This window comes from Rhinoderma darwinii, chromosome 8, assembly GCF_050947455.1.
Source record: "Rhinoderma darwinii isolate aRhiDar2 chromosome 8, aRhiDar2.hap1, whole genome shotgun sequence".
NCBI classification, from domain to species: domain Eukaryota; kingdom Metazoa; phylum Chordata; class Amphibia; order Anura; family Rhinodermatidae; genus Rhinoderma; species Rhinoderma darwinii.
Window position 1 is genome coordinate 105449184 of NC_134694.1, and position 13674 is coordinate 105462857.

General features: G+C 41.1%; 1 pseudogene; it reads right to left on the bottom strand.

Annotated features, from left to right (window-relative positions):
* Positions 1–1228: 1228 nt before the first annotated feature.
* On the bottom strand, positions 1229–13628 carry LOC142659745 (cytochrome P450 2G1-like; annotated as a pseudogene).
* Positions 13629–13674: the final 46 nt, after the last annotated feature.

The following is a 13674-nucleotide window of genomic DNA, read 5'->3' on the forward strand; positions in this document are numbered from 1 at the left end:
GGCTGACTGTTAATTATGTATGGCGTCTCATCTGGCCCTATTGCAGCCACATAGTTTACCCCTATGGTGTGCACATCCTTGGGATGCATCTCTTTTATCTTAAAGGGGTTGTCTCATGAAAAACTTTTTTCTAAAGATAACTGCTCCCTGTAAATGACCTGATTGATGTGGGTCTGGCTCTTTGGTCCCGCACACCTTGCATTTCCTCTATAGTAACCTGAAGTATAATATTACATGCTGGTGAACGTGGATGTGCTGCAGTTCCTTGCACAGTAGGTGGCTGAAAGTGCCGCTGTGCAGGGAAAAACGTAATTCCCAGGATTGGTGGAGGTCGGACCCCCACTCATGAGAAAGTGAAGGTTTATCCTAGTAATATGCCATTACTTTCTATGATGGGAAAATTATTTTAAGTAAGTGCAGTTTCTATTCTGAAGACTTAACCTGGCCATGAATGCCGTGTAGTATTGTCCAGTAGGAACTTCCGGGTTCCAGGAGCTGGACCCGGGTGACAGTAGAGAAGGGGATGTCTGGACAGGACAACCCCTTTAATGTGTTGAGCATATGGAATTTTATTTGCCCATGTCAAAAGTGTTTCTATAAAACATGACTGAAATTTTTATTTAGAGGCGCCACACTCTATATTTAAGAATTAGGGACTAATAGCAAAATCAAGGGGTGATGTCTTTGCCTACTATCCCATTCAACACTAAGTTTTGCCTCCTCCTTTCTGGTATTTCGGCTTAGAAGGATGCAGTTCAGGATCTCCTGAACCTCAATAGTAATGCCTACCACTATGGCAGGTACACCAGTGTCTCCAACCCGCTGTAGATCTTCAGACATCTTCAGGTTGTTGAGCATTGACAGACATCATATAAGAGAAAAACATTGCAAGATATCACTCACTCAGAAATACTGATAATATCGTAGGGAGTCCTTAAAGGGGTTTTCCAGCTTCTGACAACTGATGACTAATCCACCGGATAGATCATCAGTACATGATCTGTGGGGGTCCAAAACCCAGGCCCCGCACAGATCAGCTGATCCGGTGCCTCTGTGCTAGCCGGAAGCAGCTAGCTCTTGCCACAGAATAGCAGCCGAGCTGCAGTACTGCAGCTCTGCTCCTATTCAAGTGAATGGGAGCAGACCTGCAGTTCGGCAGTACGGCCGCTATACTATGTATGGAGCCAACTGCTTCCGGGCTCCATACATAGCATTATGTGCCACAACATCCGGTGCCCGCAGGCCACCAGAACGGTTTATCGGTGCGGGATCCAGGTGTCAGACCCGCACCGATGACATGCAGATTTTAAAAGTTGGACTACCCCTTTAAGATAATATGGAAGGCTAAGGCTTTTTTACTCTCGAGGAATGAAGATAACTTTGTGAGATGGTGGTATGTTTTCTATGCCACTTTCAGTTGGAGAGATATCAAGTTCCTGAGGATCCACAACTGACTTCAGGGTGAACTTTTGTAGAATAGTAGTGAAAAAGATGAAGAGTTGCATGCGGACCAAACTTTCACCAACACATGCTCTCTTTCCTAGTAAACATAAAATTGTACAATATGGAGACTGTTATTAAATAGGTAACATATATATATGCATATACATATAGTTAGTACTGTGCAAAAGTTTTAAGCAGTTGTGGAAAAATGCTGCAAAGTAAGAATGCTTTAAAAAAAATAGAAGTGTTAATAGTTTTTTTTATCAATTAACAAAATACAAAGTGAATGAATAGAAGAGAAATCTAAGTTAAATCAATAGTTTGTGTGACCACCCTTTGCCTTCAAAACAGCATCAATTCTTCTAGGTACACTTACACAAGTCATGGATTTGGGATTTTTGTAGCATTATAGTCAGGTGTATGATTAACCAATTATAACAAACAGGTGATAATGATCATTTTCATATATCAGTTGAAATACAGTCATTAACTATAACAGAAACAGCTGTGTAGGAGGCTTATAACTGAGTGAGGAACAGCCAAACTCTGCTACAAAGGTGAGGTTGTGGAAGACAGCTTTATGTCACAGGTCCACCATGGCAACACTGAGCACAGCAACAAGACACAAGGTAGTTATACTGCATCAGAAAGGTCTCTCCCAGGCAATGATTTCAAAGCTGACTGGGGTTTCAAGAAGTGCTGTTTAAGCTCTTATAAAAAAAATCACCCAAAAACGGCAAACATTAAGGACCGAAGACGCAGTGGTCGGCCAAGGAAATGTAGTGCAGCAGATCAAAGACACATCATGCCTACTTCCCTTTGAAATCTGAAGATGTCCAGCAGTGCCATCAGCTCAGAACTGGCAGAAACCAGTGGGACCCAGGTAGACCCAGCTACTGTTTGTAGAAGTCTGGAAGTCTGGCTAGAAGTGGTCTGAAAGGAAGATTTGCAGTCAAAAAGCCATACCTTGAACATGGAAACAAGGCCAAGTGACTCAACTATGCACAGAAACATAGGAACTGGGGTGCAGAAAAATCGCAGCAGATGGTATGGACTGATGAGTGAAGGTGTGAAAGATTTGGCTGTAACAGAAGGAAATTTGTTTGCCGAAAGCCTGAAGAGAGGTACAATAATGAGTGCCTGCAGGCAACAGTGAAGCATGGTGGAGGTTCTTTACAAGTTTTTTGCTGCATTTCAGCAAATGGTGTTGCGGATTTGGTCAGGATTAATAGTGTCCTCAATGCTGAGAAATACAGGCAGAAACGTATCCATCATGTAATACCATCAGGGAGACATCTGATTGACTCCAAATTTATTCTGCAGCAGGACAATAAACCCAAACATACAGCCAATGTTATTAAGAACTATCTTCAGCGTAAAGAAGAACAAGGACCCCTGGATGTGATGGCCCGGCACAAAGCCCAGATCTCAACATCATCAAGTCCGTCTGGGATTACATGGAGAGACAGAAGGATTTGAGGAGACCAAATCCACAGAATATATGTGGTTAGTTCTCCAAGATGTTTGGAACAACCTCCCTGCCGAGTTCCTTCAAAAACTGTGTGCGAGTACCTAGAAGAATTGATGCTGTTTTTCAGGCAAAGGGTGGTCACACCAAATATTGATTTTATTTAGTTATCCCTTCTGTTCCATCAGATTATTTTGTGAATTGATAAAAAAAATATTAACACTTAAATTTTTTTGCACATTACTGTATATATATACTTAGTGAATTGCAAAAATAATCAACCCCAATAAAAAAAGTCAACAGATCTGACTTGCAAATGACAAAACAATTGTTCCAGCCCTCCAGTGATTCACAGGTAAAGGCTAAATGTAAGTCAATCACTCGGGCAATATCTGTGAAAATCTGGAGTTTTCCTCAGGACATAGGTTGAATATTTATATAAGCAGCAGTTTTAGACTTTACATTTTATTTAAAAAAAAGAATAATCTCACAAATATTTAATTGGAAGTTTGACAATTTATTTTTAGAGCTTCCTGTCTGGAACAATCTGTGGAAGGGGGAGAAAAGAGAAGTGAAACATTCCCAAATGAAATATGATCTTTCTCTCCCTTATGTCCTGATCTTATTCTCCTTTTGATCTAAAAAGATCTTCTAAATATGAAGTGCAAGGTGCCTAAGCGTCATTTGTTATCCAGACAAATCTGATTGGTTGATTACTTTTGCAAGGCATTATATATAATGAAGAGAAATATACATAGTGATATAAAAATTTTAGGTAAAAATAATGATACTGTTGCAATGCATTTGTACCTGCTGCAAAAGGCATAAATCCATTATTTTTCTTAAACTTTCCATTTTCATCCAAAAAGTGCCTTATGTTAAATTTGTCGGGTGTTTCAAATTGTGACGGATCTCGTAGGACAGTGCTCAACACCGGCAAGACATCCATATCCTGATAACATAAAACAGGGTCATGCTTTGATAGTTTTCACCATCAGGTATTCTCAAGAAATATCAACTGTTAGTTGCCATGCACATGGCCGCACTACAGATTTGCATTGTACGGATCTGTAATATGGCACCTATAGGAATCTATAAATCCATACTGTACCATTATGTAACCTTATTATAAAGATATTCCCCCTCAAGGCATTGCTTCTAGCGGAGAATACCTCCGTAATATAGTATCGTACGGCGGAATGAGGTCTTACAGGGAAGATACAACACTTGATTGCAAGATTTCCTTAAAATTATACGTTTTACTGCAGGCAAATTTTGTTGGGACATCTACCTTGGGGATTCTGTATCCACATAAGGTCACATCTCTGGTAGCAGAGCGGATACAACCCATAGGGAGAGCATCACTTATTCTCTGGATCTCATGGATTACAGCATTCATGTATGGCATCTGGTTCCTGTCCTCTACCTTCGGTTCCCGTGTTCTTCCAATCTCCTGATCAATTTCTTCATGCAGTTTATCTAAATTTAAACCATGGAAATATAGAAATAACCGTTGATGTACATATTTTGGGGGTGAGTTTACAAAGCAAACACTACTGCACCAGTTGACTGATCGCTTTAAGTTAAAGGCTATGTACGCCTTCAAAAGTGTTTTTTTTTTCATAAACAGGCCAGTCAATGTGATTGGTGCAACTTTCAAATTCATTTTTAATAAAAATAATTTTTACTTTTCGAGATACAGCTGCTCTGTATCCTGTATACAGAGCAGCTGTATCTTTCGCTAAGACCTGAATCCGTCAGGTTCGTCAGGTCCGTGGCATGTCTCTGACACATCACCCCGACTGATTTTTGCACTCTGGAAGTAAATAAGCAAAGTTTTTTATTTGAATGACAGCAGGCAGAGCTCTTGAAAAATTTGAGAAATCGATACAAAAAATATATTGGAAAATTCTGTAATTTTTCATCATATAATGAATAACCTTTCTTTGTTGAAACCGTATTACCCCTTTAACCCTTCTGTGCATGAACTTCCTGACCTTGACTATTGTGAATGTGTTCTTATAAGTTAAGTCACGTGGCAGGTAGTCTATGCACAGAAGCCTGCTGATGCTAGCATGGCAAAACCCAACAAAGCAAAGTTCTTCCATTATGGTCGGGAGAGAGAAAAATGAAACACGATGTATGTTAATAAAGGTCTTTATGCGAAATGTAAATTCTATGGAGATATTTTTTTTAATATAAAATCCCCTTTAAGTTAATAAAATTGGTTTTACCTCATCACAAATAAAAAGCATTTTCCTAACACTCATAATAGTTTCCTTCTACCCCCTAGGCGCCAATCATCATTTCTACCATTTGGCTATAGCTGGTGACTCTCAGTGCTCTTGGGGCAAGTCACAAAGCTTTTTTTTTAGCCAGCTTCCAGGAGAAGTAAAGTCATATCTTACCTTGGATCTCCGGATACTTGATGAAATGTAAGATGCCGAAATTGAGTGTAACCGAGGTGGTCTCAGCTCCTCCGAGGAACATGTCAAATACTGTTGCTATCAAGTTTTTTTTATCAAAACAAGTTTTTGAATGAAAATTTTCCTGTTAGGACAAAAATGAAATTTGAGTAAAGTTGGTGAATTTTCGATTGATTCCCAATACTAATATTTTATGAAATGTTTCTACAGAACTGTGTGAACTGAGATCATCCAGACTTAAAAGAGTGTCTGTCAACAAAATGCTGCTTTTCTAGGTCTTTGGAGCAATTATTATAGAAACATATGATGAATATATTTTGCTCCTTCCAGTTGCAGGTTCCTTAATTTTTGCCGGACAAAATAGCACAGCATGCAGCACTATTTTGTCCAAAGTCAATGGTTTCCGTTATGCAACAAATCTGGTGCTTCTGCTTTTCTGTGCCTCGGATCGAAAAGAAAAATGAAAATCATAGCCCACATGTGAACAGAGCCTAACAAATACTGAAGCTGTCTGCAAATTAGCTCTCCTCCTTGTGTAGATCCTGCTGGTGTAGGGAGTCTAAGGGCGGGTTCACACATGGCGGAATTTCACTTAAATTCCGCTGCGGACACTCCGCAGCGTTAATCCGCAGCGGAGCCGTTTCTCCATTGACTTTCACTTTAATTTAGCAGTGTTCGTTTACACGATGCGTACAATTCCGCTGCGGAGCATAGGCTGCGGAGCGGAATTTGGTGTCCGCAGCATGCTCTGTCTGTTGCGGAGCAGTGGCGGACTGGTTGCGGACTCATGGCGGAATTTCTCCATTGACTTCAATGGAGAGTCAAAATTCCGCAATGAAGTCCGCAGATCTTATGTGTGCTGCGGAGCGTATTGTTTTTACTACCATGACATTTCTTCATTCTGGCTGGACCTATGTATTTCTAGGTCTACAGCCAGACTGAGGAAGTCAATGGGGCTCCCGTAATGACGGGAGCGTTGCTAGGAGACGTCTGTAAATAGTCACTGTCCAGGGTGCTGAAAGAGTTACGCGATCGGCAGTAACTGTTTCTGCACCCGGGACAGTGACTACCGATCTCAATATACATGTATCTGTAAAAAAACATATAAGTTCATACTTACCGAGAACTCCCTGCGTCTGTCTCCAGTCCGGCCTCCCAGGATGACGTTTCAGTGTAAGTGACGGCTGCAGCCAATCACAGGCCAAGCACAGGCTGCAGCGGTCACATGGACTGGAGCGTCATCCAGGGAGGTCGGGCCGGATGCCGAAAGAGGGACGCGTCACCAAGACAACGGCCGGTAAGTATGAATTTCTTTGACTTTCACTAGGGAAAGTGCTGTCCCTTCTCTCTATCCTGCACTGAATAGGGAGAAGAGAAGCACTTTTCCTGCAGTCCGCAGCGGCCAGTCCGCATCAATTTTCTGCACATTTTGTGCAGATCCGCTGCAGAATCTGCAACGCAGATTCTGTGCGGCATTGATGCGGACAGTTGCGGAGGAATTCCGCCATGTGTGGTCATGCCCTTACAGGCAATGCTCTCTCAGAAAAGTAAGCAAATTAGATCTCCAGAAAACGGTCTCTCTAGTGTCTTTAACATACAGTTTGTCTGCTTGTTACTTAAAGGAAGGGTGTCGCGAAAAAAAAAAAAATGTATATTAATTTTCTTTTAGTGTTTTATTAAAATAAATTGTATTTATTTGTGTGTTTGTGTTTTACTTTTTTTTTTCTAACTTTTTCTTCACTCTGGGGGCTGCCATTTTCTTTATCATCTCTGTATGTGTCGATTAACGACACATACAGAGATGGAATACGGCACATACATCCCCATAGAGAATGCGAACGGGAGCCGTTCGCATTCACTATGGTGTATGCCGTCTGTGTGGGAATGGCGCATGCGCCGCTCCCACACAGTCCAAATGGACGGTCTTCGGCGGAGCGACATCCGGCGCCATTTTCTTGTGGACCGGAAGCCGCGGCCGGACAGTAAGATGACTACTTCCGGTCGCGGCTTCCGGATATGTGATTAGAAGCAAGCACTAGGAGCGGACGGACCGGAGGGAGCGGCGGCAGCGGAGGCTGGAGCAGGTAAGTTATGTTTGTGTATGTTCGTGTTTTAGTGTGTGATTACCACTGTATGTAAGCCTACTACACTGTGTATTCGCTCAAAAAATGGCGGCACACAGTGTAGGAGGTTTGAATATTTAATCACCTCCTTTCTCCGGGCACTAGCCAAGATAAAGGAGGGGGGATTGTTTGAGGACGCTAGAGCAAGTATGTCTTCTCAAATTTTGCAGCATAAAGAAATGTGGTTGCTTTACCACATGCCAATGCTGCAATTTTGGTAATTGCTCCCTCTAGTGACCAGCACAGTGAAATGTTATAAATTAGAATCTAATTTATAATATTTCCCAACTTGTGAAAAAATTAAAAAATTAGAACAATGTCTAATCATGTATATAATAACTGTTTAACTAAAAAATAATAAAAAATTTCTAGCGACACATTCCCTTTAACGCCCGATTTCAAACATCTCTAAAAAATAACATAGACTACTAATTAATTTTCTCTCCACTGCCCGATGCACTATTGCTATAAGCTGAAAGTTACAATCAATCCCCTTTAAAAAAAAAAAAAACATTTTAGAATTTAGAGACATGGGGATTTCTTCGAGACACCCATGACCAGTTTTTTGATTGTGGTTACTGTATGCTCTTTTTAATTTTGCTGTACATTATTCTTCCACTACCGCATATTCCCTCTTTCCATTTTTTGTCTGTCCCTCTTCTCTCCCACAATATTTGATTCGGATACGGTTGGGTGTGGCGCTGCCATATTTTAAATGTATGTAATGCCTTTCCTTTGTCCTTCGGTGCTTCTTGTGTTTTCCCTCTATTGAAGATATTTTGAAAAGCTTTGCTTACATAGAACAAATGCAAAATTCAACCGCTCTCTTGTCATTAATTTGAACCATTCGTTTAGTGGAGGGAATTTTTAGGGTACCAAAGACCCCATATGCCATAATTTCATGGTCATCAAAACACTTAAACCCCTACGGTCTGAAGATGGAGCACTAATACATACAGCAAGATCCTCCTTAGGAGTGGGTACAAGAACAGTAGTCTATCCTACTATTCATAATTGAAGAATTGGAAAATAAAGATCTCTTCAAGCCACAGTACAGACAGATCATGTTGTAGACAAGGCTAAATCTCATTGTAGGATATACATTTTATAATAACCTCTTCATTTTCTTCTGTTCTCTAGCAAGAAAATAGTTTGTAATTAAGAAGGTTGTGGCTCCTTGAATTTCCCATTGGTTCAATAGGAATTAAAGACGCAACCATAGAGTTCATACCCAACCAAGGATTAAGGATTTAGTTATAAATGCCACTAACCCACCAGGGATTGCTCAGTGGTTAGCACTTTTGTTTTTCAACACATGAATCTTGGTTTCAAACATCTGCATGGTGTCTGCATGGTGTTTGAGTGGGTTTCCACTTGATAGGTTAATGGGCTTTCTGTAAAATTAGCCTTGGTGTGTTGGCGTGTTTGAGATAGGGGAATTAGAATGTGATCTCCACTGGCGACAAACTAGTACTAGTAATTAAAATCTTTGTACAGCTCTATAGACTATATTGGTGCTATGTGACCAAGGTCTTAGTACTTTGTGACAAGCTGAAGGACTTAATCTGACATGACTCCCAAATCTAGATCTACATTTGTCTATTGTTGAGGGAATTTTACTGTGTTGATACCCAATGATGGTAAATAGTCAGGAAAGTTTACAATTAGGAAATAGGCAGGATGTTTAAGATGCTTGGTAGATATATGTATTAGGTAAATACAGTATGAGGACTCATTCACATCTGCGTTAGAGGTTCCATTAGGGTCCTCCATCGCAGATCCGGCCAAGAATACTAGAAACAATAGAGCATGATGCTGTGCTATTGTTTCCGATAAAACCACAGACACCCCAAAGGAAACTCAACAGAACCCATTAAAGTCAATAGGTTTCATCGGCTGCCAGTGGTGTCTGTCGTACAACTGAACCATTGCCTCCGGTTTTTCCATTGTTTTGCTCCTCTGACGGAGCAGACCGTAAAGCCGAAGTCAGGTGTGAACTCAACTAAACCATTACCTGTCTCATCCTGATGAGGAAGCAATCAATGAAATCTCGAGGACAGGAAGGATCCACGGTGTCCTCGTGATATTTTACATTCTCCTTTACGACTTCTTTTAGTTCCTTCAGAAGATCAAACATTTATGATGGGGTCCAGGTAAATACTGCATGATCTTTGGAAACATGTCATACATCTACAGAAGATACAAAAAATATAAAAATGGTGGAGCAATCTGAGAGGGCAGTCGCAGCGCTAGTGTAGACCTCTTTCTTATTCAAGTGTAGTGTAACGCTTTTGACTTTTTCTATGCAGCCAGGAGGTGCCCATCAGATATTGTTTAGTGGGTGCAGCCATGGCTTGACCAGTGGCGAGAATCTTTACCAAGACTGGCTGTACCCTTACCCAAGTGGAGTGGGCCCTGGTATCTGTCCAACTGACGCAAACTTTGTCTTCAGCATTCAGCCGGGGGTTGAGTGGGCCATATAACATTAAAAGACAGCACTAATCCCAACCCAGGGCCCGGCCAGTCTGCTCTTGGCCTTTACTCATGTAGGAGTTATAAATTATTATAAAATACTAAAACATATAATCACCTGGCCCCAAGCAGAGGAAATGATTTCAAATGAATCCCGCATGTCTTGAAGGATTTTCATCCACTTTTCATCAGTGTATTCATAACGAATCCCCACCAGTACAGAGGCGATGATATTGGAAGAAGCACAGCTTAGGGTAGTGCTGGGGTTAATAGGTTGTTCTGTAAGTTATGAAAATTGTTAACACAAAGGCAGCAATACATGAGGTAACTTACCACCTCATCATCACATTCCCACAATTTCTTGAATGTCTCAATAACTTTTCCATAGTATACCTATAGGACGCTTACATGCACATGACTAAGGACTACAATACGTTTGCTAATCCAGTGCATTTCTATAATGCCCAGTTCCTTATCTTCGAATGTTTGTCCTTTACTTTGTCTTCTAAAATCTAGAAATATTATTGCATTAGTATTTGAAGCTTTACTGCAATACTCACTGTTGGAGCTTCTGAAGTAATCCACAAGGTGTTGGGCTTCTACCTGTATTGGTTCTTCCAAGCTCTTTTTACCCATTCCAAAGTCCTTGAGGGTCAGGAGGGAAAATTGCCTCATTTGTTTCCAGTACTCTCCGTTCAGGAGTGTCAACCCTTGGAATTTTAAATTTGGGTTAGAAGTTTCCTTTTTTAAGGTTTGCTTACTAGAGACAGATGATTGGCTATTTGTTATACATCACTACAACTCCATCTCGTGTTGTACAGCAATCGCAGTGCAACAGTATGGCACCCATATAAATATATATGTATATATATTTTTTTAAAATGCACTGTTTTACTTCTGCAGCTTCTATGTATCACAGTACATAGAAGGTGTAGAATCGTGTTTACAAACCAATCCGTCAGTGAGCTGCACTGACTGTTTGTTTTGCAGCGTCTCTTGTCTTTTCCTGAGCGATCTTCTAAGCCTAATACTGATCAAGTCAAAGTGGATCAGAACTGAGCTTAGAAGATCGCCCGGGAGCACACAGGAACCGCTGCAGACTGAGCCGAGCAGTTCACTCACAGATTTGGCTGTGAACGGAATTTCGCATCTTCTTTATACTGTGATACATAGAAGCTACAGAAAAGAAACTGCATTTTTTGAATAAAAGTATAGTACAAAACTTATTTTTCACACAAAATAAAAGCATTTCACACCAAAAAAAGTCAAAATAAATAAAATAGATCCCAAAGGACTCGAAACTTTCAATCTGTGGCTGCTTCTTTGCCAACATTGTCTTGATAATATCATTGATTGAAGCCCTGTCTTATTCTAGATCAGCACATGACCATTTACTGCAGCAGGCAATATCCTGATCATATGACTGGCTAATAGACAAGGTACCATACATATGGAGCCAGATGTCACAATAGATACTTTGGAATACGTGAATGCAGTGTTGACAATGGCAATGGTTTGCTTTGAAACTTGGTTAAAAGATAGAATTGTATCTTTTGGAAATCTACTTACCACTGCTATTATAAAACCGATCAAATACCGGAATAGTTCCCCGTCCCAGGAAAATATCTCCAAGGTCTATCAGCACCTCTTTCACAGCCTGATATCCGACAACAATGACTGTGGGTCTGGAGCCGAAGTGTATGGTATAAACCGGGCCATATTTTTCTGCAATCTATAAGAGCATCAGGCATGTGTTACATTTTTATGTAAACTCTGTGTTCATTTACCATCATCTAGATTGAGGAGTTACGTTTCTGGTTCTGCGGTTGGTAAGAATTTATGAGACTCTTTAAAGACTGTGTAAACCTTTTGTAGCCTTTTTTTTAAAAATTAACTGTATGTATTTTTGTGCTTGATGTTTTTTTTCTTTTTGACTTTTATTAAAAAGTTTCTTTACTTTTTGTGATGCAGCTTCTATGTACGCACATTACATAGAGAATACATAGCTGTAACCCAAATCCGGCTCTAATACCGATCACATCATGTCAGAGGCACACAGAAGCTCATGAATTTAGATGTGATAAGGCTGGGTTCACACGACCATTTTACGTCCGTAATGTACGGAACGTATTTCGGCCGGAAGACCCGGACCGAACACACTGCAGGGGGCCGGGCTCCTAGCATCATAGTGATGTACTATGCTAGGAGTCCCTGCCTCGCTGCAGGACAACTGTCCCATACTGTAATCATGATTACAGTACGGGACAGTTGTCCTGCAGCGAGGCAGGGACTCCTAGCATCGCACATAACTATGATGCTAGGAGCCCGGCTCCCTGCACTGTGTTCGGTCCGTGTCTTCCGGCCGAAATACGTTCCGTACATTACGGACGTAAAATGGTCGTGTGAACCCAGCCTTAGGGTATGTTCACACGGCCTATTTACGGACGTTTTTGCCCCGAATTACGTCCGAAAATAGCGCCTCAATAGCGCTGACAAACATCTGCCCATTGAAAGCAATGGGCAGACGTTTGTCTGTTCACACGAGGCGTATATTTACGCGCCGCTGTCAAATGACGGCGCGTAAATAGACGCCCGCGTCAAAGAAGTGACCTGTCACTTCTTTGGCCGTAATTGGAGCCGTTATTCATTGACTCCAATGAATAGCAGCCGTAATTGACACGGCGTTCATGCGCCTGCACATGCCGTTACGGCTGAAATTACGGGGATGTTTTCAGGCTGAAACATCCCCGTAATTTCAGCCGTAACGGACGCCCTCGTGTGAACATACCCTTAGGGTTATCCTGAGTGACAGGGGAACATAGGAACCGCTATCAGCCAAGCCGTTGGTCCAGCAGACTGACAAATTCGGCTTATAGTGTCGCTATGCAGTTCTATGTATAATGCATACATAGAAGCTGGATCACATCAAGGAAAGACAATTTTTCATGAAAGCTAATTCAAAAAAGCACAATATATATGTATTTAATATAAGAAAAAAGGCTACATAGATTTACCTTTAATAAGGATTGTGCAACTTTAACGTCTTTTCTTTGAGCCACTCCATAATGTACTAATTCATGAATGTTGCAACCAACTTCTGACATGTATAGTGTTGCAGCCACATGGAGACCATGGGTGTAACTACTATGGGTAGCAGACATAGGGGTTTCATTGGGGCCCTGAAGTTCCACTATTAAAGGAGTCTCAGAGTTGAGGAGCTGGAGAAGCAATAGCGTAAAATACAGAACCCTGAAAGAACACAGAGTTCATATTCCAGGGCATTTAATAGACCCTGTGCAAAAAAGGGCACTGCCAAAACAGGTGCAAAACTTGTTTCCTCCATTAAAGGGCACCTTGGGCATTACAGAGTTTTGCACTGGTGCGGACATGCATGAATGAACTCATAAGGAAGCCCCCCATGAATAGCCATCCATGACAAGTGGAAAAGAATACAATATACAGTAACTACAGCCATGTGTTTTCTAGCTCAAAAATAAATACAATATCATCTCTTACCTTCATTAAGCCTGGCAATAGCCCTTCAGACCTAAGATGCAGAAAGTTCCCTAGAATGGGCATTGGTAATGGTCCAGGGGGTAACTTCCTTCGTCTCCATATTAATCTTGCATAAGAAAGGACTAAGATAATGGTGGCAAAGCCAACCAAGACAAAAGTTATACTGGTCAGCTCGGCCATGTCTCTCACATTCCTTGGAGCTGCTATGGAGTTGTTCAGGCAACTT